Below are 23,452 nucleotides of genomic sequence, written 5' to 3' on the forward strand. Positions count from 1 at the left end.
TACATCATTAGATTGCTCGATTCTGTGCTGTAAACAAAAAGTAAACATACATGCCCTTCATTCGAGACAGGTTTTTTCCCATTTGGGCGTCATTTGGCCATCAAACTCGTTGATGCAAAAACAGTCACAGTTCTGGAAATTCATATGCTCAAGTTAACATGCTTTTAAAGAACACTTGATGTTTCCTAACCAAGCTACCCTTTGGGCTTGGAACCTTGTTCATGAAAGGAGTCTCACAGTGAGCAATTTCATGAGTGTCCATAAATAAAAAGATCATATATATGGTAAAAACAGTCATGGCATTGAGAAGCACAAAAACTGAAATTTCAACCTCATGTTAACCCATTCATTCTTCACATTTTCATTCTATCATTTTCCCATTCTAAATATTTGTTCTTTACATAAATTATAGATGCATAGAAACTAAGCCCACTTACCTTGACTTCTCACAGTATCTCAAATCCTCACTCATGGTCTCCACAGTCTTTCCTTAAGCTCCACCAATGGGTTATCTTCAAGGGGCAGCAGTGAACTCCTTAGGGGGAGAGAGGGAGTAAAATGAAGAAAACTGGTTGTTAAAGGGGCTTAAGTGTTCACGGTTGGTGGGATTCACTGTGGCTGACACAATCACGCATTGGTCTGACACATATGGAGCAGCGCTGATATGTACGGAGGTTGTTCATTTAATCAAGACACTCCCGGTGATGCTCTTTCTTGCTCCCCTTTTTCTAGTCTGCAGTGGGTCACAGTTGGTGCTAGCCTTGCATTCACAAATGGTGATGGGTTCTCTTACACAGCTGACGCTGCGTCTTCTTCTTACATAGCCTGTGCTACCTCTTTTCCTCTAACTCAGCCGGCATTGCATTTTCCTCTTACTCAGTCGACGCTGTGTTTTCTTGTTACTCAGTTGGCACTACATTTTCCTCTTACTCAGCCAGAGCTACATTTTCCTCTTACTCAGTCGGAGCTGCGTTTTCCTCTTACTCAACCGGTGCTACGTTGCCTCTTCCCTTCTCTTTTTTGATCTTCGTCACTGATGGTGTTAAGCTCCCATGCGGGCAATGCCTCAGACGATAATATGCTCGCGAGTGATATGCTCTCGGTAATACACCAGACGGCGATACGCTCGCGGTGATGCTTACGCGCGGTGATACTTCTTACACCTTTCACTCGCGGTGATAATCCTTATTCCTTTCACGTGCAGCAATATTCCTTGTTCACACACAGCATTACCAATTATTCACCCTTGCGGGCAGCGTTAGCTTTTGCTACATGGACGGCACTAGGCCAAGTCACCCAGACGGTGTTAATCCTTGCCTTTAGCGTCGGGCATGCGCTTCCGTTTTTCTCGATTCCTTCTCTCTCTACACTGCCGCGAGTGGTCCAATTTAATCTAATTGTGGCCCTTACATCATCCCCCCCTTAAAAGGGATTTTTTCCTCAAAATCATATCAACATTAACTAAAAAGGTGGGGGTATTTCTCCCTAATCTCATCCCTCATTCCCATGTTGATTCTTTCCTTGAATGATACTGCCATTGTACCCTAACCAAAGGAATTTATTTATTATGCAACACTTGTACTCTCCTGTCTAATACGACAATTGGTCGTTCAACATAGGTTAAATCTTCCCTGAGCGGGATTGGTTCATACTCCAAGATATGAGATAGGTCAAGTTGATATTTCCTCATCAGTGATATAGGGAAGACATTGTGGACGCAGGCCAGTTCAGGTGGCAGAGCAAGTCGGTAAGCCACACTTCCAATTCTCTTCAGGACTTCAAAAGGCCCAATGAATCGTGATCTCAACTTCCCCTTTTTACCAAATTTCATAACACCCTTGGTTGGTGATATTTTCAGGAAGACTCAATCCCTCACTTCAAACTCGAGGTTTCTCCGGCGATTATCGGTGTAGCTCTTTTACTAACTTTGGGTTGTCTTGAGCCGCTCTCTAATTAAAGAAATCTTTTCGAAAGTCATCTAAACTATTTCGGGCCCTAATAATCTTCTTTTGCCCACCTCATCCCAATAGATGGATGACCTACACTTTCTTCCATACAGAGCCTCATAAGGTGTCATCTGAATACTGGCTTGAAAACTGTTATTGTAGGCAAATTCTATCAGAGGTAGATGGTCTTCCCAGCTGCCCTTAAAGTCAGTGACACATGCCCTCAACATGTCCTCCAATGTTTGAATGGTTCTCTTTGACTGTCTATATGTTTGGGGGTGGAAGGCGATGCTGAAAGTAAGTCTTGCTCCCAAAGCTGACCGCAGACTTGCCCAAAATCTAGAGGTGAATCTAGTGTCCCTGTCTGACACAATGTTGATGGGCACTATGTGCAATCTCACAATTTCCCTTATGTACAACTAGGCTAGTTTGTCTAGAGCATAGGTCATGCGCACTGGTAAGAAGTGAGCAGCTTGGTTAATCGGTCCATAGGCACTATCATGCCATGTACTTGATCTCGATAATCCAGAAACAAAGTCCATCGTGATGTGTTCCCATTTCCACTCTGGTATGGGTAGGGGTCGTAGCAGTCTATCAAGTTTCTGATTCTCTGCCTGCACTTGTTGGCATGGCAAACACTTAGCGACAAACTGTGCCACATCTCTCTTCATGTTGTTCCATCATAAGGTCTTTTTCAAATCCTGGTACATCTTTGTACGTCCTAGGTGTACTGTGTAATGGAAGTGGTGTGCTTCTTCTAGGACAGCCCTTTTTATGTTCTCATCATTAGGAACACACACTCGGCCTTTAAAAATTAACAAGTCATCGCTGCTCATAGGAAATCTCCTTTTCCTTCCATGTTTAGTTCTTCAAGGATTTTTATCAGTTGGGGATCTCCTTTTTGGGCTGCTCGAATTTGTTGAAGGGGCAGTATCTCAAATCCTCACTCATGGCCTCCACAGGCTTTCCTTAAGCTCCACCAATGGGTTATCTTCAAGGGGCAGCAGTGAACTCCTTAGGGGGAGAGAGGGAGTAAAATGAAGAAAACTGATTGTCAAAGGGCTTAAGTGCTCACGGTTGGTGGGATTCACTGTGGCTGGCGCAATCACTCATTGCTCTGACACGTACGGAGTGGCGCTGCAATGTACGGAGGCTATTCGTTTGACCAAGACACTCCCGACATCACTCTTTCTTGCTCCCCTTTTTCAGTCGACGCTGGGTCACAGTCGGCACTAGGCCTTGCATTCACAGACGGCGATGGGTTCTCTTACACAGTCGACACTATGTCTTCTTCTTACATAACTGGCATTACCTCTTTTCCTCTTACTCAGCCAGCACTGTGTTTTCCTCTTACTCAGCCGGTGCTACGTTTTCCTCTTACTCAGTCGGCACTGTGTTTTCCTCTTACTCAGCCGGCGCTATGTTTACCTCTTACTCAACCGACGCTGCGTTTTCCTCTTACTTAGTCGGCACTGCGTTGCCTCTTCCCTTCTCTTTTCTGCTCCTTTGTCACTGACGTCGTTAAGCTCCCACACGTGGCAATGCCTCATACGGCAATACACCTGCAGGTGATATGTCTCGATAATATGCCTGACGGCGATACACTCACGGCGATGCTTACGCACGGCGATACTTCTTACACCCTTCGCCCGCGATGATAATCCTTACGCCTTTCACGCACGGAGATACTCCTTGTTCGCACACAGCATTACCAATTCTTCACCCTTGCACGTGGCGTTAGCTTTTGCTACATGGACGGCACTAGGCCAAGTCACCCAGACGGTGTTAATCCTTGCCTTTAGCACCAGGTGTGCGCTTCCGTTTTTCTCGACTTCCTTCTCTCTCTCCACTACCGTGAGTGGTCCGATTTAATCGAATTGTGGCCCTTACAGTTGGTAACACCATGAAGACTAAGTTCTGGTCGATTATCAAAGTACTTAGGATGCAAGCCAGTAGGGGTTGTAACACTAAGAATATTAACCGTCGTTCGATTATCAAAGTACTTGCGACGTAAGCCAGTGGACTAGGTAGACCAATCGCCTGTCAAATATCGAAGTACTTAGGATGCAAGTCAGTGGGGTTGGTAACACTAGGAAGACCAACAACTAGTTGATTATCAAAGTACTTGGGACACGAGCCTGTGGGGTTGGTAACACTACGAAAACCAACCACCGATCGAATATCAAAGTACTTAGGATGCGAGTCTGTGGGGTTGGTAACACTAAGAAGACCAATCGTCGGTCAATTATTGAAGTACTTAAGATGCGAGCCGGTGGGGTTGGTAGCACTACGAAGACCAACCATCAGTCAATTATCGATGTACTTAGGATGCGTGTCGATGGGGTTGGTAACACCAGAAAGACCAACCGCCAGTCAATTATCAAAGTACTTAAGATACGAGCTAGTGTTGCTGCAAGGTTGTATAGCAGTCGGGACCAAGTGCACGACCAACATGCTCAGCAGCGAAAATTGTGACCCTGTAAGAACAGTGCCAAGAGACCAAGGAGCCTTGGCTTTCTCCCAACCTCCCTTGGGAATCGTGTAAGGACTGTGCTTACGAGGTGAGGTTGTGAGATTCATGTGAGCAATAAAGGCGTGTGCTGCTAGGCTAGAATAATCCACAGCACGACAGGTACTCCCCTTTTTTTTACTCTTATCAAGGTATGTAAGAACTTGATCAATGGCTTAACACCCAGGACCAAAGCCACCTGGGGGCGCATCTTGTGGAATGTGGCCTTTCTACTTGTAGTTCCTGGGTTGTCGTAATTATCAGCAATAGTAAGATGATCCTTACGTGAGGGGACGTTCAGCGGAACTTCTATAGTGCCGACTTGACAGGAGGTCATTATCACAGCCATCGGTATCCCTTGATGACTTGTGTAATAACACAGGGGATCACTCATTAGAATGATGAGGAAGTGAGAATAATGAAAGAGAAAGAAACCCAAACTGAGGATATATGTAAAAGAAAAAGATTATGCTCTCTCTTGTACCCTACTAGTGATGAAGGGTGAACTATTCCCCAGTGGAGTCACAAGAGATTTGGAGCTCTAAAATGTGAATTACTATGAGAAAAAGGGGGTATTTGATGTTTTAAAAAAAGAAAACATAATTTAAAAGTGTTGAGACTCCAATTAAATGCTTTACTAGGGGACAATACATCCGAGGCTAAATTCGCATGTGCATTCCATATCATAGAAACACAGGTTTTTTATACTATATACTGGGAACGAAATAATTTTAAGAGTTTAATCCCCTTTTATAATTTACATTGACCAAATAATGTGATAAAAGCAAACAAGGCCAACTACCCTTGATTATAGCCTCAAGACCTATACATTCGTTTCTCTAACAAAACAAGACGTACAGACATATAAAAAGAAATAACATCGAATGGGACATAAACCCATATAGCAGATCTATGGCAGGGCTGTCAATCCTACGCCTTTTTCCCTTTTAGAAAATGGGCCTCAAGCGGGTATTTCAAAGCATGGAATCAATTTCTTCCTATTTTCTCTCTCTTCTCGCTCTATCTTAGTACTTCATCAAGTTATGAGATATTCCCTCCCAAATAGTACCTATCTCCAGGAAACAAATAAGTGATCTCATTTGTTTTCCTAGCTTTATAACCTTCTTTAGATGATAATTTTCAATTTCCTTTTTGATAACCACCAAATATCATCTCAATCGCCGATCTCTTAATTATGCTTATCCTTTTCCTCACCTTCACGCTGGATCTTCACTTTGTCCTTATTTCTATGTGAATTTGTGCTGATCTTATGCGGTCCTTAACCATACGTGAATTCAAATTCATGCCCATTTGATGTGGCTAACTACCCCTCTTTTGAATTTCAAATATGCAGCCTTGAGAGTTAGTCAAGTTGTCTGATGATAAAGACTAGGACATATCTTCCCTTTTTATTACTCGTCGGTTCATCTTTCTATTCATCCCGCTAAGTATACTTTCTTCACTTGCATAGAACATTTCCATACCTTTTAAGGGTGGTCGGATCGAGGATCTAACGGTCCTAATTTCTTGAGAAATTCCTCACATTAAGTGAAAGAATGCCATTATGTCTGGAACGCACGAGACATGGAGCTTTGAAGCTCCAACTGTCGAGCTATCCGACCTCCGACTAATACAAAACTTCAAGAAAAGAGTCACAGCACTTGACGTGTTTTCTGAGAGTCTCAATTTGGTCTCGAAGGCATCTAGCTTTGGGGTGTCATTTAAGGCATATCCAAACTGATGATGGATACGGACATGGGTTAAGCCAGGTCCAAATATCGCCCAAGTCATATCACCCTTGGACCTTAGGGTACATGAGGCCTTAATAAATATGTTTTAGGAATTCCCCTCAGTATATTATGACGAGGTTTTCTTTAAGCTCCATTGGTCAAAACACCATTATTTCAACATACGATGGATCCTTTAAAGAGTCACATCACATCTTACCCAGAACTCCTCCAGTATCCAGTGGAGAGGCATTTATGTGGCAGAGAATATATGTATTCCAGATTTTCGTCTCAAGTAGAAATGTCTTCATGATTTGATCGTAAGTTATAGCACATGTACATAACCAACGATGGATTCCAATATTAAGTTGTATATGTTCCTCCACATATCACATGGATGGGCATACATAGAACTTTAAGAGTTTTTATATCCTAGAACTTGTCTTAAAAGGAGATGACTTCATCATTTTATGTCAACCTTGAATACGTTTAGCTGATGGGCTTTTGGCATTATCAGTCTTGAGTTAGGACCTTTAAGGACTAATCGACGAATCAAGATTCCTCTAAGCATATCAAAGCCTTTTATGTAATGGATCTTAATCATATCATATATTTGCATCAGATGGGGTATTTTATTAAGCCTCGCATGAAGCTTGGTTGTCATATCAGTATCAAAAGGCATCTGGTCTTCATATGCGATTGAAAACACGCCCAACACCTGGCTAGACTTAGAATTTGTTCTGACTAGACTTAGAATTGAACCTAATTGAACCTAGATTTGGACCTAGGTAGACCTCACACCTAGCTAGACTAAGACTTGAACCTAGCTAGACCTCGACTTGGACATGGCTGAACCTAAAATCTGACGTAACTAGCCTTAGACTCAGACCTAGCTAGACCTAGACTAGAACCTGGATAGATCTAGACTCAGACCTAGCTAGGCCAGGACTCGAACTTAGATTACAGCAAGGGACATGAAAACAGTTTGAAAAATGAATTGACCTAAGACTCAATGGGGAGGTCAGGTTCAGGAGGGGTTCTTAACTAATGAAAAAGCTGAAAATAGGGTAGCACTAGTGTAAGTGCCCACGTAAGACCCAAGCTTCCAGTTACCAGTAGAGGCAAATGCTTAATTCATCAGCCCTTGATCTCGACATTCTGGGGACCCAAAGTGGGACCTTACCTGAGATCGCTCTCTCAGATACTGTGGCATGTGTGCGTGTTCCCTCTAGCTCGTGTGTGTGCTCGTGTCGCCAAAACCAACATAGGAGAAAGGTTTGAAAAAGGTGAGAGGTGAGACCTACCTCACGGGGTCAGGTTCGTGACACACCCAGGGGTGTGAGAAGCCCTCTTAGATCACGAAATGGAAAGCTCCCTGCCTCACGGCTCAGTCTGGCTCTAATTCCCTAGCTTCACACTGTGACATGGTAAACACACATGAATAAGATGGCTAAATGATGGGTCAACGACCCTAGTTTGTCCTTGCAGAAAAAGTCTTTGCAGTTATAGAGGAGTGGTGGTAGGGGCTGGTCAAAAGAGGAAGAGGAGACGATGAAGAAGAAGAACAAGAACAAGAAAGAAAAAGGAGGAAGAAGAGAGAAGGAGATAAAAGAGAAGAATGGGCAAGCAATTCTATAGCCTTTCGGTGCCACCTCCCAAGAGACATCAATGGTGGTATGAAAAGGCATCAAACCGAAGTCTAAATACCCCAGAGAATGCCTTAAGGATCGAATACTATGGGACAAGCCCAAACAAGATAAACCTCGGTAGAGCCTCCTAAGAGTAATCGAAATTCAAGAGAAGAAGAAGACGAAGAAAGGAAGAAAAGATTAGGGAAGAGAGTGAAGATGAGAAAAGAGATCAAGAAATAAGAAATTTGGCAACCTTTCGGCACCACCTCCCCTAGGAAACATCAACGGTGGCATGAAAAGGTATCAAACCGAAGTCTAAATACCCCAAAGGATGTGAGGATCAAATACTATGGGACGAGTCCAAACAAAATGAACCTCGGCAGAGCCTCCTAAGAGCAGTTGAAATGCAAGTATAAGGAGAAGAGGAAGAAGGAGAAGAAGAGAAGAAAGGTCTATAGAAGAGTGAGAGAAATGGGGACGTACTCCAATTGATGCACAGAGGGTCTAACATTGTGAGACAAGCCTAAAACAGGACAACCTGCAGCAGAACCTCGTAAGAGTAGTCTAAAAGATGGAGAGAGAGAGAGAGAGAGAAGGGTAAAGAGATGAGAAGCGAGACATTCATGGGAGAGGAATAAGTTTCAAGGGAGATAGAGAGAGAGTTTCAAGAGAGAGAGTTTAAGAATTTAATATAGCAAAAAAAGTTGAAAATTTAAGAGAGAGAGTGAGAGGGTTTTAAGATGAAAAGAGTTTAAGAAAGAAGAAGATTCAAGGGGGGGAGAGTTTCATTCAAGAAGAGAGAATTAAAAAGAGAAGAAGATTCAAGGAAGAGAGAGTTTCATTCAAGAGAAGAAGAGTTTAAGGGAGAGAGAATTTAATTCAATAAGAAGAAGAATTTAAGATAATAAGATTCAAAAGATAGAGAGATTCATTTAAGCGAAGAATAATTTAATAAAGAAGAAGATTCAAGGGAGAGAGAGAGAGAGAGAGAGAGAGAGAGAGAGAGAGAGATTCATTCAAGAAGAAGAAGAATTTTAAGAGAAGAAGATTCAAAGGAGAGAGAGATTCAATCAAGAGAAGAACAATTTAAGAGAGGAGAAGATTCAAAAGAGAGAGATTCATTTAAGAGAAGAAGAATTTAAGAGAGAAGAAGATTCAAGAGAGAGAGATTCATTCAAGAAGAAGAAGAATTTTAAGAGAGAAGAAGGTTCAAGGGAGAGAGAGTTCCATTCAAGAGAATAAGAGTATTTAAGAGAAGAACATTTAGGGGGGAGAGAGAGATTCATTCAAGAATAATAATAATTTTAGAAAGAAGAAGATTCAAGGGAGAGAGAGTTTCATTCAAGAGAAAAAGAGTTTAAGGGAGAAGAACATTCAAGGGAGAGAGAGTTTCATTCAAAAAACAAAGATAATTTAATAGAAGAAGATTCAAGGGACGGAGATTTTCATTCAAGAGAATAAGAGTTTAAGGGAGAAGAAAATTCATGGGAGAGAGAATTTCATTCAAGAGAAAAGAGAATTTAAGATAAGAAGAAGATTCAAAGGAGAGAGAGTTTCATTTAAGAGAAAAGAGAATTTAAGATAGGAAGAAGATTCAAGGGAGAGAGAGTTTCGTTCAAAAAAAGAAGAGTTTTTGAGGGAGAAGAAAATTCAATGGAGAGAGAGTTTCATTCAAGAGAAGAGAGAATTTAAGAGAAAAAGATTTAAGGGAGAGAAAGATTCATTCACTAGAAGAAGAATTTAAGAGAGAAGAGAGTTTAAGAATTGAGAGAGATATTTGAAAGTTTAAAATTGAGGGAGAAAAGAGTTTAAGAGTTGAAAGATAGATTGAAGAAAGTTTAAGAGAGAAGAAAGAGAGAAGAGAGTTTAAGAAAGTAAAAGAGAGAAAGATTAAGAGAGTTTAAGAGCGAAGCAAGAGAGTAGAAAGTTTAAGAGAGAAGAGAGTGAGAGAGGTTAAGAGAGGGGAGGCGAGCTCAGGCCGCCAGCCTAGGCCGCTCCCATAGGGAAAGAAAGAGAGGGTGAGAATGGGGAAAGAGACAAAAAAAAAGGGGGGGAGGGAAGCCCGTGGCCTAGCCGCCCCACAAAAAAGTAAAGAAAAAGTGAGAGAGACAGAGGAGGCACTGGCTTGGGCCACCCAGCCATAGAGAGAGAGGAAGGGATGGAAGGCCTTACCTCCTCTCGAGAGAGAAGATGAGAGACAGAGAGAGAGAGAGAGAGAGAGAGAGAGAGAGAAAGAAAGAGAGAGAAAAAAGAAGAAAGAGATGAGAGAAAGAAAAGAGAAGAGGAATAAGAAGGACAAAGGGGTTTAAGAGAGAAGATGACAGAGAAATTAAAAGAGAAAGAAAGAGATGATCAAGTACCTAGGGGTGAGCCCGTGCTCAAACTCCATTACTTGGTTCAATCCGGGTTGCCTTGGTATGCTCCTTGAGGGGGCTAAGGTCTTATGAAGAGGGTTGAGGCAAGTGGTTCAAGTGGATGTGGGCTGGTTAGGGAGTATAGGGTTAGAGTATGGAGGTAAAGTGTATGGACTAGGTTAACTTAAGGGAGTATAGTGGAGTATGAGTTGTGATGGTCTAGGGAGTATAAGTGGGGCATAGGCTACAGTGGTCTAGGGAGTTTAGGTGGGGTGTATGATATGGTGGTCTCAGGAGTATAGGTAGGTGGGAGTAGGAACTTTGGAAGTTAGAAGTATGGAAGTAAGAAGTTCAAGGGGTAAACTCTCAAGGGGACAAATATTATCTCTCCTCACTCTCAAGTTGAAAAATGAAAGTACACAAGGAAAAATCAAACTAAAAATCTCACATCACCAACCTTTTTCACTTATGTCCCACTTAGATCGAACTTCCTTTTTCACTTATGTCCCACTTAGATCGAACTTAGGGTTACAACATGAGCATAAATTGCTTATATATCATTCCCATTAAACATGGGTGGATGAAGAAAAATGGAAGAAATTGCTTAAAATTACATTTTAAGAAATTAAGAAGTGAATATCTGATTTGGGGGAAATGACCACTTTGCCCCTATCAAGAATCATGAAAATGAAGAAATAGTCCCTCAAAAAGGTGTCATATGCCATTACCATGGTTCGGGGCTATTTTTCATGCTATATGCCATTGCAATGATCGATTTGATACCTACTTTTAGCTTTGAATCTAGCATTTGACCTTACTTTTAAAATTCAGCCAAAACTCATAAACTTATCATCTTCGATCTCCGATCTTGCTCATTCCATCACGGTTTCGGTCATTTTCTTTGTCACAAATCAAATGGAAAATCGTTATGGTCATTTTGCAATGAGAACCCCTTTATTTGGTGATTTTTGGGAACACACCAAATTGGGGAGGTCGCCAGGATATGGGATTCTGGCAACCAAAAAACATGCTTTCTTTTAACTTGTAATAAGGTATCTTTAGTTCTTCAATCTTGCCCAAATTATACCCCAAATCAAACCCTCTGAGTTACAGTCTCAACGGACCCGCATTTGAGGCGATCCGATATCGGAGCTTTAAGATACGGCCATTCGGATGTATGGGTGTTCTTCTTTGAAAAATATGCAACACATGAGTTTTTGGGTCCCACTTTTATCTACGATTTCTCTCGTTTTGGGCATTATCACAGGTCGTTCCATATACCAAAATATGCGGCTTGATACCCTCTACAACATACTGAAATTTGAGCTCGATTGGCCCCAGAATGAGATAATTATGACCTTTGCAAGGTAATCTCAAATCAATGGCACACTTTTCATAAATAAAAACTAATTCAACGAGGCTGCATCAAAATAGTGTAAAACCTACCCATTTTTTATAAGTTAGGCTCATAATGGTTCAGAAAGGTCCAAATGAGCCAAAATTTGATATTTGGGGGTTTTTAGACCTTTTGAATCTAATTGTGGGGGTTTGACGCTCATCTGGGATCTTGCCAATATAGCTCTAGTTATTATGTGTTTTTCGGCATGCTAAGAATTGGCGTTGAGAACTAAATTTCAGTCTGATCTGCCTTAACTCAGTGGGATCAAATGAAACTTGATGGGCATCCTTAGGGCATCAAATGCTACCCTCACATGCTTTTTCGGGCCAATCTGATGCCTTTTCAAATTCACTCAGAATTAGACTTATTCAATTAGTGCTTTTGTAGTCCACAGGCATTTTTGACAACGCAGGTCTAAGTTACAACTAGCTCCTTCCTTATTCTCATCTTGGATACAAGTATGTCAAAAATACCCTACAACATTAATATATGGTTTGTTTTCGAGGTCAGGATGATCGAAGGGGTACTCCCGTCGATGCTAGCACATCCCCAACTTCTTGTGCACGAAAACTAGGATCATATATGATGTCGATGTTGGTTTTGGGGATTTTAAAAAATCAGTGGAAATAAATTTGTTAATGTGGTGTGTGTGATTCGTGTGTGGAAAACAAGTACACAAGTGGTGGGTGCAAAGTGTGCTGCAAACAAATAATATGAAAGCAAACTAAGATAAGATGTTGGTAGAATAAATTATACTAACGAATTAATGCAATAATTTTTTTTTTCTCAAAACAAGAAAGAAACTGCAGAAAACAAGGAAAAATCAGGGGGCAAAAATCTAGACAGAAAACAGGCCACTAGAAAAATAATTCCAGCAACTCTATATATTGCGCGAGTTGAATGGACTCAAGCAATGTGAGTCAAATCGACTTGGACAAATCTCCGCGAGTCGATGTGTCTTGTGCAAATCCAAGAAGGCCCAGATCAATTTTAGGGTTTTTTGATGATTTTTTTCCCTTGTCTTTTCCTCCATTTTGCTAAAAAAACTGAAAATAAGGACTAAAAATAACAAAGAGCTAAGAGCTTTTCTCATGATCAATGGTGTGAAATTGCAACTCGAAGGCCTCATGGTGGGTGCCAAACCAAACCGTTTATGTGAAAAGTTGAATATTCTCGAGTGAGATCCCCTCAAATTCAAGCCAAACGGTTAAATGTAAGTAGATCAGTAGAAACTATGGGGCCGGTCATATTATAGGTTCAAAACTAACACAGATCTAATTGATCTGATCCCTTTTGGAGCTACTAGCATCACCAGCTACAATTTCACACCAAAATAGATCTTGAAAAGATAAATCTATAAACAAAACTAAAGAAAATTAAACGAAACAAGAAAAAGAGAGATCACTTATCTGAGAAAACCTAGAGTTTGGGCCTACATCAAGACCGCAGATTGATTTACACCTGTGGTATCTTCTCTTATTTTCTTGAAGAATCGGCTTCACAGGTTTTGGATCTAGGGGATCTTGTTTCATACGTTTTGATTTTTGAAGATTTTCAGATAGATTTTTTAAAGGATTTTGGCTCAAGGTTTCTAGCTTAGGGTTTTTCCCTAGATCTAAGGTTTCTCGATCTTAAGGGAATTTTTTAGGATTGTCTTGGTATTTTTTATAATTTTCTAGTAGTTTTTCCTAATTTTCTAAGGGATTTGATATTCTTTAAGAGTTTTTAAGGATTTTTGGATAAAATTTATATAGGCACATGTTTTAAACATTTTTTTGGAATATTCCCTTACGTCCTAAGGTTTAACGCGTCAATACGCGTCCAACTACAAACCTAGAGCATCCCTCAAAAGGGTTCCAGAAAATTTGGGACTTTTTGGGAAATTTTATGGCCTAAACTTTGTGTGGGTCGCCGTACATCGTGCTATCTGACATGGCCCATGTGGTGCAGGGACTAATATGTCATCTTTTGCAACCAATTTGTTTGGGCTATAACTTTCAAAATATAAACCGGAATCAAGTGATTTTTAAACTGTTTGAAAGCTTACATCCTCCTTCATAATTTGGAACTAAATTTGGTCAAATTTGAGTGATTTTGAAGAATCTACAAAACTAAAATTTCAGAGTCTCTATTTTAGATTTCTGAGTGTTGGATTGGTGTTCAGGTTAGTCTTCTATGTTTTTTAGTCTCAAGCAATGGTTTAAAAAACGGATCGGTGACCCGGATCGGGCTTCCAAAAAACCGATTCGGATCGGCGAATCAGCTATCTGGATCGGGAATCGGGTGAATCGGTCAGAATAAAGCTTAAAAAAAATCCGAAAAAATTATTAAAATTCATTATAAATATTATTTTTTGGGAATTCAATAAGAATGAGGGTACTCCATTAAGAATTTTCATGTTTTTGAATGAATATGCGAATATTGATATGTTCTTTCCCTGCATAAACCGCCATTCAGCATTTAATTTACATCACACAAAAAGATAAACATATAATTATCATGGAATAAGTATATCAACATACATGGACTACAATAAAGCATAAAATTAGTAACATATGATCTAAAAATAAAATGATAGACGACGTTATTGTTCTTCTTGGTCACGCTGGTGCCATTGATTGAATTCGTTTAACAATTCATTGATTCGATCTAAAAACGAATCATCGATATTAGCAGGCGTCTGACTATTCCCAAATCCCTGAGTGTTAGTGTTTGTTGTGTTCCCAATCTAAAATCCCCGAAGATTGTCCATCCTTCATGGTCACCTGCACTGTCGTGCTCATCCCTACACTGTTGCTGTTGGGACTCGATATGTGAATAATATGGCTGGGATAGGGTGGCCTCATAATCATCATCTCTCTCATTTTCTCTTTGAATAATATGGATTAAAAAAAAAATAACAAATTTTCAAAAAAATCGATCATGGATTAACAAAAAAAAATCACAAATTTTCAAAAAATTCTATCATGGATTACAAAAAAAAATTCGATCATGGATTAAAAAAAAAAATCACAAATTTTCAAAAAATTCTATCATGGATTACAAAAAAAAATTCGATCATGGATTAAAAAAAAAAAAACACAAATTTTTTAAAAAAATTCAATCATGGATTACAAAAAATTCGATCATGGATTACATAAAATTCGATCATGGATTACATAAAATTCGATCATGGATTGCAAAAAAAAGACAAACAAAAAAAAGCAAAAAATTCAATCGTGGATTACAAAAAAAGAAAAAAACAATTCGATCATGGATTACAAAAAATTCAATCATGGATTACAAAAAACTCTATCATGGGTTACAAAAAAAGCAAAAAACAAAAAATTCGATCATGGATTACAAAAAAAAAAACAAACATTTCGATCATGGATTACAAAAAAAAAACAAACATTTCGATCATGTATTACAAAACATTCGATCATGGATTAGAAAAATTCTATCATGAGTTACAAAAAAAAAAAAAAAACAAAAAATTCGATCATGGATTACAAAAAAAAAAACACAATTCGATCATGGATTACAAAAAAATCGATCAAGTATTACAAAAAAATATATCATGGATTACAAAAAAAAAAAAAAAGGATTGTACGGGACTCGCCGATTCACTGTACGGAGTCACTGTACAGAATCGTCCGGTTCTCTCTAGAACCGGATGATTCCCGTTTTTTTCGCCAATTCGAGCCGTCCATGACGATTCCCGAGTCGAATCGGACGACTCGACGTTTTTTTAAACACTGGTCTCAAGCAGGATACTAGCTTGGGGTATTTAGATAGGCTTTGGTCTGGGTCTGGATCTAAGTAGCTAACAGAGGTACAGGTTTAAGGTCTTGGGGGCTTCCTTTGGCAAACATTTAGGGGGAGTGTCCACATTATCAATGAACTAGGGTAATTTTAAATTGTTTGAAGTTCAAATTTCCTACCCAAAATTCGATGAGAATGATTAGAATAACCAAAATACCCTGGTATATTTTCACCGCAGTTATGATAAGCGCAACTGATCTTTCACAGGTTATGCTACCTAACTTCACATATTTTGTACTTTTGATCTTTGTTAATTGTGATTTATTGTTCTTTTCAACTACTCCCACCTGCTCTATTGCAATTACAGCAGATGAACAATGATTTTTCAACTCTACGAAAACCCCATTCTTGGATTGAAATTTTGATGAGCATTTTATAAAAGAGGCTAAACTCTACTCCCACATGTTTTTACCGCGGTTAACTACTGAGATTTCTTAGTTTAATCATTTAAGTTTTTCTCTATATGATCCTTGGTAGAGAACATATCATTTTTAGCCAAAAGTTAGGTAAGTCTCCCTTAAGGATCGCAAGAGAGTGTAACTCTAATATTTCTTTAACGAGTGTTTCGCTCAGCTTAGTTTTATGTTGAGATATATTTGCCTAAGAATCAATTGCATTACAAAGAGATTTTACGTCGAAAGACAGAGATTTTATGTTTAAAGATAGTAAAGCTGGTTTGGAAACTGAGCTTTCCTACCAAGTGTTACTATTTTGCAGAGAAAAGGTCCTGGTGCAACTCTGACTCTCACTATTTCAGTGATTTTTGGTATCGATTGGAGTTCATTCTTAGTGGTTTTCACTTGGTTGGGACTCAATTTTCACGGAGTTGTCTACTTGCTGTAGCTCAAAAGCAGTATTTTTTACATCAGTTATGCTCAGACATTAGACTATGAACAAGCTCTTCAGTCTTCCTCAAAGATCAGTGAGCATCATTCCCAATGATCATCAATAGTTTTGAGAAGTTTATGAAGATCTGAGGTTTAGTGCAATATTTGCTCACATTTAACTTTGGATATTTGGGAAAAGTAGTCTCACAGAATATATGCCTTGGTATTTAATAATAGGGATTGTCTACAAAGAGATCATAGGTCATATTCATCCATGGATGTCAAATTGGATGGCTTGGGGTGAATCATGAAGTTCGAGAATATTTTTTTATATTTTATGCCTTTTCAATGACATTCTTACAACTACCCATTTTAAAATTTAACAGACAAGAACGAATGTCACCTCCATGTACAAAAGATAAAATGATCTTTTTGGAAACAAACCCTTAATAATATCTACCAAATAAATCCCCCTAAAAACCATTTTTCGTTTTGACTAGGGCCACAGGTGAAGCTTTTTGATCATAGGAGTAAAAAACTTCGGCCCGGTGGGGTGCGAGGCCAATTCTCCCCCCAACTTGCGAGTCGCCTACTACCTTGCCTTCATGCCCAAAAACCCATGGAAACGGGGTTTCAAGTCCTTTTTTGAGCTTTTTTTTTTTTTTGGATAATAATTTATATAATTCTATTCAACCTCCAAAATCAATCTTTGAATACCCTATTTTTTATCGAAAACTAGTTCATTTGGATCAATTCGAGATTTTAATTTTGATGAGGTTTTCTTGTTGAAATCTTGTGTTTCTTCAACCCTAAATATCAAATATGTCGTTCTTCGAATCTCTCTTAATTCTTATTGAAAGAACTTGAAAATCGTATCAAATTAATTGCAGAGTCCCTCAGTCAAACCTCTGTATTAATCAGTTGGGTGGAAAACTAAAATAAGAGAAATCAAGTGTCCAATTTTTTTGTGGTGGTTTGAACTTTTTTTATTTGTCTCTCATTATTCCACCAAATTCATTTAAATCAAACCCCCAAACAATTTTTGTGAATAAAAGTGGAAAATCTCTATCATCATTTTTTACTTGTTTTTTTTGGGAATTTTTTCAGCATTTTCTTTCCAAAAATGATTTTTAAAATTCTTTTTTTTTTTTTTTAATTAGGTTTTATGCTTCCTAATATGAAATCAATGTTTGATTTTGAATTCTTGATTTTATGTATTTTTGTGTATTTATTAGCTTTTTCTTTTCAAAATTGGAACCGGATGATTCGCCAAGTCGCCCGAGCCAGCAAGCAGTCGATTTGGGTCCCAAGCCAGGTTTTTAAACACCGGTAGGATGAAATGACAAAACAATGAACAGCTTCGACCGTATCTCTCTCGTATGTATGAGGTTGATCTCTCCATAATTATCTAGTAATTCTATGATAGTTCTCAAAATTTTAGATTTAAAAAAAATTAAAATTCCTTTCAAATTGATCATCTATCCCAGAGACTATGTATACAATACACTCCTGCAGGAGCACAGCATGCACGCTTCAGAAGTATGCGGAAGTCAAAGCGCCATGCGAGCCTAATCTTTTCAAAAGGACACTACTAATTGTAGTGCCATTTCCCCCTCTCGTCTGATTTATTGATTAGTTGCACCGCCATAAAAGACAGGTACCCTGTCCTCACTTCAAAACAACAAACCCAGCTCGTTAGGGTTTCTTTGTTTTGCAATCACCTTATGGTTTCCCCTTTGCCCATTAAGATTTGCTCCTCACAACCCAAGTGCTGATATTGAAGCCAGGGTTTTGCTCTCTCCTTCAAGAACCAGGGCCATTCTAAACTGTAACTCCTTCAAGACTCCTTGCTTTTCATCCATCCATTCCCAATTTTTCAAACATTTGGCATTTGAAAAGTGCCATCTGTAATTTGTAGTTGAATTGTTGTTAATAGCATCAGAGTATCAAACAACCTTAAGCTCTTGAGCCCCTTTACTCCTGTTTCTTTCTTCATCCTAGGACTAGTGCTCAGAAGTTGGTACACAATTCTTCAGTGAGAAATTCCATGACCATGATGTTGTCGTTGGCTTCGACAAGAACAATCTTCTGGACAATTACTTCGGCTGTGGCTGCCGCGTTGCTCGTACACACCATAGTCAAGGAATACACACCCCCTGAATTCCACGGCTACATCTCCTCAAAGATGAAATGGTTAAGTAACCACTTGTCTTCACAACTGTGTGTTGTGATTCAAGAATTTGAGGGACTCGCGATCAACAAGGTCTTTAACACGGCGGAAGTCTACCTGGGTAACAAAATCTCACCATCCATCAAGAGGATAAAGGTTGCAAAATCGGAGAAAGAAAAGGCATTTAGAATCAGCATGGACAGGAATGAAGAACTTGTGGATATCTTCGGGGGAAAAAATTCAAGTGGAAGTTGGTTTCCTATGAATCCCAAAGGCTAGTAGCTACGACAGCAGATTCGACGAACCCCTTGACAAATTGTGAAATCCGGTTCTTTGAGCTTCGTTTTCATAAGAAGCACAAGGACATGGTTCTGGAATCATATTGGCCTCATATCGTGGCCCAGGTGCATAAGAGAAGAGAAGAGCCTAGTTAACCTCTTGACTTTGAAACCTGAGTACTACTATGGTGATCCCAGAGGTGTTTGGAACCACATAGTTTTTGATCACCCATCGACATTCGATACTTTGGCAATCGATGCCTCGCTGAAGGAGGAGATCATGGCTGATCTTAAGAGGTTCACATAGAGGAAGGACTTATATAGGAAAGTCGGTAAGGCATGGAAGCGTGGGTACTTGCTCTATGGGCCACCTGGTACCGGCAAGTCTAGCCTGATAGCCGCCATGGCCAACTTCCTCAACTTTGACATATATGACCTTGAGCTCGCAAACATCAATTCAAATTCGGAGTTCAGGACTCTCCTCGTGGCCACTTCGAACCACTCAATTATAGCGATCGAAGATATCGATCGCACACTGGACTTTCAAGATAGATTCAAAGAGGACCAACCCAGTAGAAGACATAACTCAAGGGTGAATCTATCATGGTTGCTAAATTTTATTGATGGGTTGTGGTCGAGCTGTGGAGATGAGAGGATATTTGTGTTCACAACCAATAACAAGGAGAAGCTTGATCCAGCATTACTGCGGCCAGGTAGAATGGACAAGCACATACAATTGGGCTACTGCAACTTCTTTAGCTTCAAGAAACTCGTTTCAAACTACCACAATGAGGAGGATCACCCCTTGTTTGAAGAGGTTAAAAGTCTTATAGAAAAGGTACAGGTAACCCCAGCTGAGGTAGCAGAGCAACTTCTGAGGAGTGAGGATGTTAAGGTTGCACTTCAAGGCCTGATCGAGGTCCCTCAGACGTAACCCAAGGGGAAGAAATCAAAGCAAATGGACAGCAAATGGGGTGAAATGTCGATGTCAATGTCTTTAGGCCTCTTCCACGACTCACTAAGCGTATGTTTTGGATACTTTTGAGAAGAAATAATGTTGTATTTAAATTGACTTCAAGATATGTATGTAATCGCCATGCAAAGATGAATAACAAAGGTTTTGCCCTCCTAAACAAAAATAATTTTTTCTTTATGCAATCGCAATGAAGACGATTACCAAAGTTATTGCCCTCCTAAAGAAAATTAAATTTCACTTTATGCAATGGCAATACAAAGTTTTAGTCCTTCAAGAAAAAGGAAAAAGAGAGCCAAAGTTTAGTTCTTATGGTTGGTAAGTTAGTGAGCCCTCACACAAACTAAGGTATATAGGAAAACACTTATATAAAGTTACAATTCTACTTAAAAGAATTAAGGTTGTGGTAATCTATACCATTTATTTTATTTGGATAATGTAGATTTGATGTTGTCGTGCAAAACATGCCAGGAAAGGTTTCTATACTTCCCGTAGAGCATAGAAGTTCTATCCTACCCCTAACATACAGCCGTCCAATTTTGATCAAGAGAGCCACTCACTGTTTGATCTTAGATCCGACATCTCGAAGTATTTTATTTTTAGTTTTTTTTTAATACCATTTTTCTGAATATGAAATTTGGTACACGACATCTTCTCATTGGTGCGCCCTATAAAAAATATTAACAATAATTTTTTGATAAAAAATAATAGCCGAAATATCCCTTGAAACTTTCGGAGGTACTTTGATCATTTTATTTTATTAAAAAAAAAAAATTCACTAGTGCAAGTTTAATAGAGGAATGGATTTCCAAAATTTGGTGTCAAAATATTTTATAGAAAAATAAAATAAAAATAAAATAGTGTAGAGACGTGACATTGAAATTGGGGCAATCTTAGCCCTTCATTCAAAATGGAGGGTTGGATAAGGGGGAGGATAGAACTTCTATCCTTGGGAAACATAGAAAGCTTGCCCAAACATGCAACCTTTTGAAGCTATCTTAAAGGTTGTGGCTTGTATAAGGTCTCAACTTTAAACCATTAAAGACATACTTATAAATAATTTTAGAAAAGATGCAATTCAAGTGCCGCAAACACTTACAACGGTCTAAAAATCTATTCTCACATCTAATTATAAAATTGAAAACTCTGAAGTTGTTGTAGATCAAGCATATCTATACATACTCAAAACTTTTGAAAATGAACAGTTTGAATGCACTATTTTCAGAACTTTAAATCATCTTTTTTTCATATTCATATATCTCGAGATTGAGATGATCAATAGGGCTTTTTGAATGTCAGAACAATATTTCCTATACATTATTTAGGTGCACATATTTCTTTTAGATTATTTAGGTGAACCTTACTTCTATAATGTTGGGTTAACACCTTATATAAAATTTTTTTTGTCTTAAAATATGCGGGAAATATGTCTAATTAAAATAGAACATCGCAAGAAGTAAGATTTCTTTTAACATTAAAAAAAAACAAAAAGTAAGGTTGCTGCCTTATATAAACCTGACCCCCTACAAAAGTTGAGAATATATTGTTGTGAGTGAGTTTACTAAAAATTCATTAAAAAAATTTTATAGATAACAAAATCATTAAATGAGGTATATTTGAAATGTTTACAAAAGTAGAATGTTATTTCTTGAATTTAATTTTCTAGGATCTTATTAGTACAATACCCTTATCCTTCAGTGAAAAAATCACCTTGCGCACCTCAAAAAGTTGCTTTCCCTATTGAGCATATATGTAGCATTAATGCTATCCAAGGACAGCAGGATGCATGGCAGTAACTTTTCAAATGATGACCTATAGTTGGGGTTTTGATTTCATTACCGGCCAGTAATCGTTTCAGGGGAATTGCACGGCCAAACTGTAAGCAGGATAAAGTTAGATGAAGCATTTGCAGTTAATCTGAAGCCCTCTAATCTCACCATTTAGCGGTGCAATCAAGTAAGTAAAAAACCAGCCAGTGGTATGCTCTTGAAGCTCAAGGTTACTTAAATTCATGTGTGCTATTTCATGTCATTGACGCCAATAAATCCGACAATTCTTATTATGGCAATCATAGCTTCATGGCAATGGAGTGGTACCCTTTTCTCTTCACCAATACTTCAAATATGGCCAATATTCAATCAATGATAATAAAAGGTCTTTCTCCACAGTAGAATCCAACTATGTTGATGTTAAATATTATAAATTTGGCAAGGCTTCTGTAGCATTGAATGAATGCAAGAGGGCCATTAAATATAACGGTGTAAATGGGCAACATTCCGTATGGATCATCCAAACGTGTCCAAGGTCGAACCATAACCCTTTTGGGTCTAGGTTGATCGGTCCTTGACCTGACCTATCGGGCCTATATAAAAATAAAAAATATGTATTATGCATATATTACAATATACAAATATATATTATACTATACAAATATATTATACAAAAAGTAACGGAATGGGTTGGGCAAGGCTAGATCCAACCCAACTCTTGGGTCTACACTTTTAGAACCAAACTTGACCCTCCATGCCCAGAAGTTGGAACCAAACCCAAAATCAAGTCAACCAATTGGGCCCACAGGTCGACCCAACTCGATTGAAAACCCTAATCAAACGCTTCATATAAAAAGTCAATTTTAACCGTATATTGCATCCAAGCAGTAAGAAATACACCCTACCCAATGCTCAAGGAGGGATATTGTTTGTTGTGGGTTCTTAATTTAAGTCCTTTTCCAAATATTCGTGAAAATCCAACGGTCGTCTAAGAACATTATGAATTGTTTGGTAAAATGCTTGCAAAGATTCACTAAAAGACCAGTTGATTACCAGAAAAACAGAAATGGAAACAAAGATTCCATGAATTCAAATTTGTTCAAAACAAATCAGGAATCATTGATTTTCAAAATCTATAGATTCTGAAAGTTTATGGTTTTCAATTTTTCTCCCATGGGCCCTTGAAATATTTTAAACATCACGCCTTCTTAAAACGTTTCTACATCAGTTTACAAACACGTGAAAATAATCATTCAAATCAGTAATCATTAATTCCAAAATCTATAGATTCTTAAAATTTATAGCATGTTTGTTTTATGTGAAAAATAATTCTCAAAAAATATTTTCACATAATTCTCAAAAAATATTTTCACGTGAAAAAATTCTCTCATATTATTAGGTATGGGAGTATTTTCATATTAATTGGTACCAGTAGTGCATCTTTTCACACCAATTGACATCTAATTAGTGTAAAAATATTCACACACCTAACTACATGAAAAAAAAATTTCACATGAAAATATTTTCATGCGAACCAATCGTGTTATTAGAAATTTCAATTTTTTGCATACAGCCCCTTAAGTTAGTTTGAAAATCAAAGCTCGTTATAAGGATCCTTAAAGAACGGAATCTGTTTACCAAGAAAACGAACTACAGAGCGACTGCAGCAAACTGTGCTATAAAACCACCAGCAATATAAAAAATGAAATAAAAAAAAAAACTCAAGAACCATAACTAGACACCATATATGGGATCCTTCCTAAATAAATAGGCAAAACTAATAAATAAAGGGTGTGAACCTTAAACAACCTCCGAATTTCATCATAACATGTAATTTTGATGTAAAAAATTTTCAGGATTATCTAATAATCTACTTTCATATCTAATTGTAAAATTTTAAACTCCAAAAATGGTTAAAAACAAGTAGATCTATAAACATATGAAAATCTTGAAAATAGACCGTCTAAATAATGTATTACAAGATGCACTATTTCTGGAACTAAAATTTTTTTTTTTTTTCATATTCATTAATATCGATGTTAAGATGATCAATTAAAGGGTTTTT

The 23,452-nt window shown here is 38.3% G+C and overlaps 1 pseudogene; it reads left to right on the top strand.

Annotated features, from left to right (window-relative positions):
• The first annotated feature begins 18,099 nt into the window (after positions 1–18,099).
• LOC18437259 (protein HYPER-SENSITIVITY-RELATED 4 pseudogene) lies at positions 18,100–19,784 on the top strand (annotated as a pseudogene).
• Positions 19,785–23,452: the final 3,668 nt, after the last annotated feature.

Source organism: Amborella trichopoda, chromosome 3 (genome assembly GCF_054954075.1).
Source record: "Amborella trichopoda isolate Santa Cruz 75 chromosome 3, AtrichopodaSantaCruz75HAP2 v2.0, whole genome shotgun sequence".
NCBI classification, from domain to species: domain Eukaryota; kingdom Viridiplantae; phylum Streptophyta; class Magnoliopsida; order Amborellales; family Amborellaceae; genus Amborella; species Amborella trichopoda.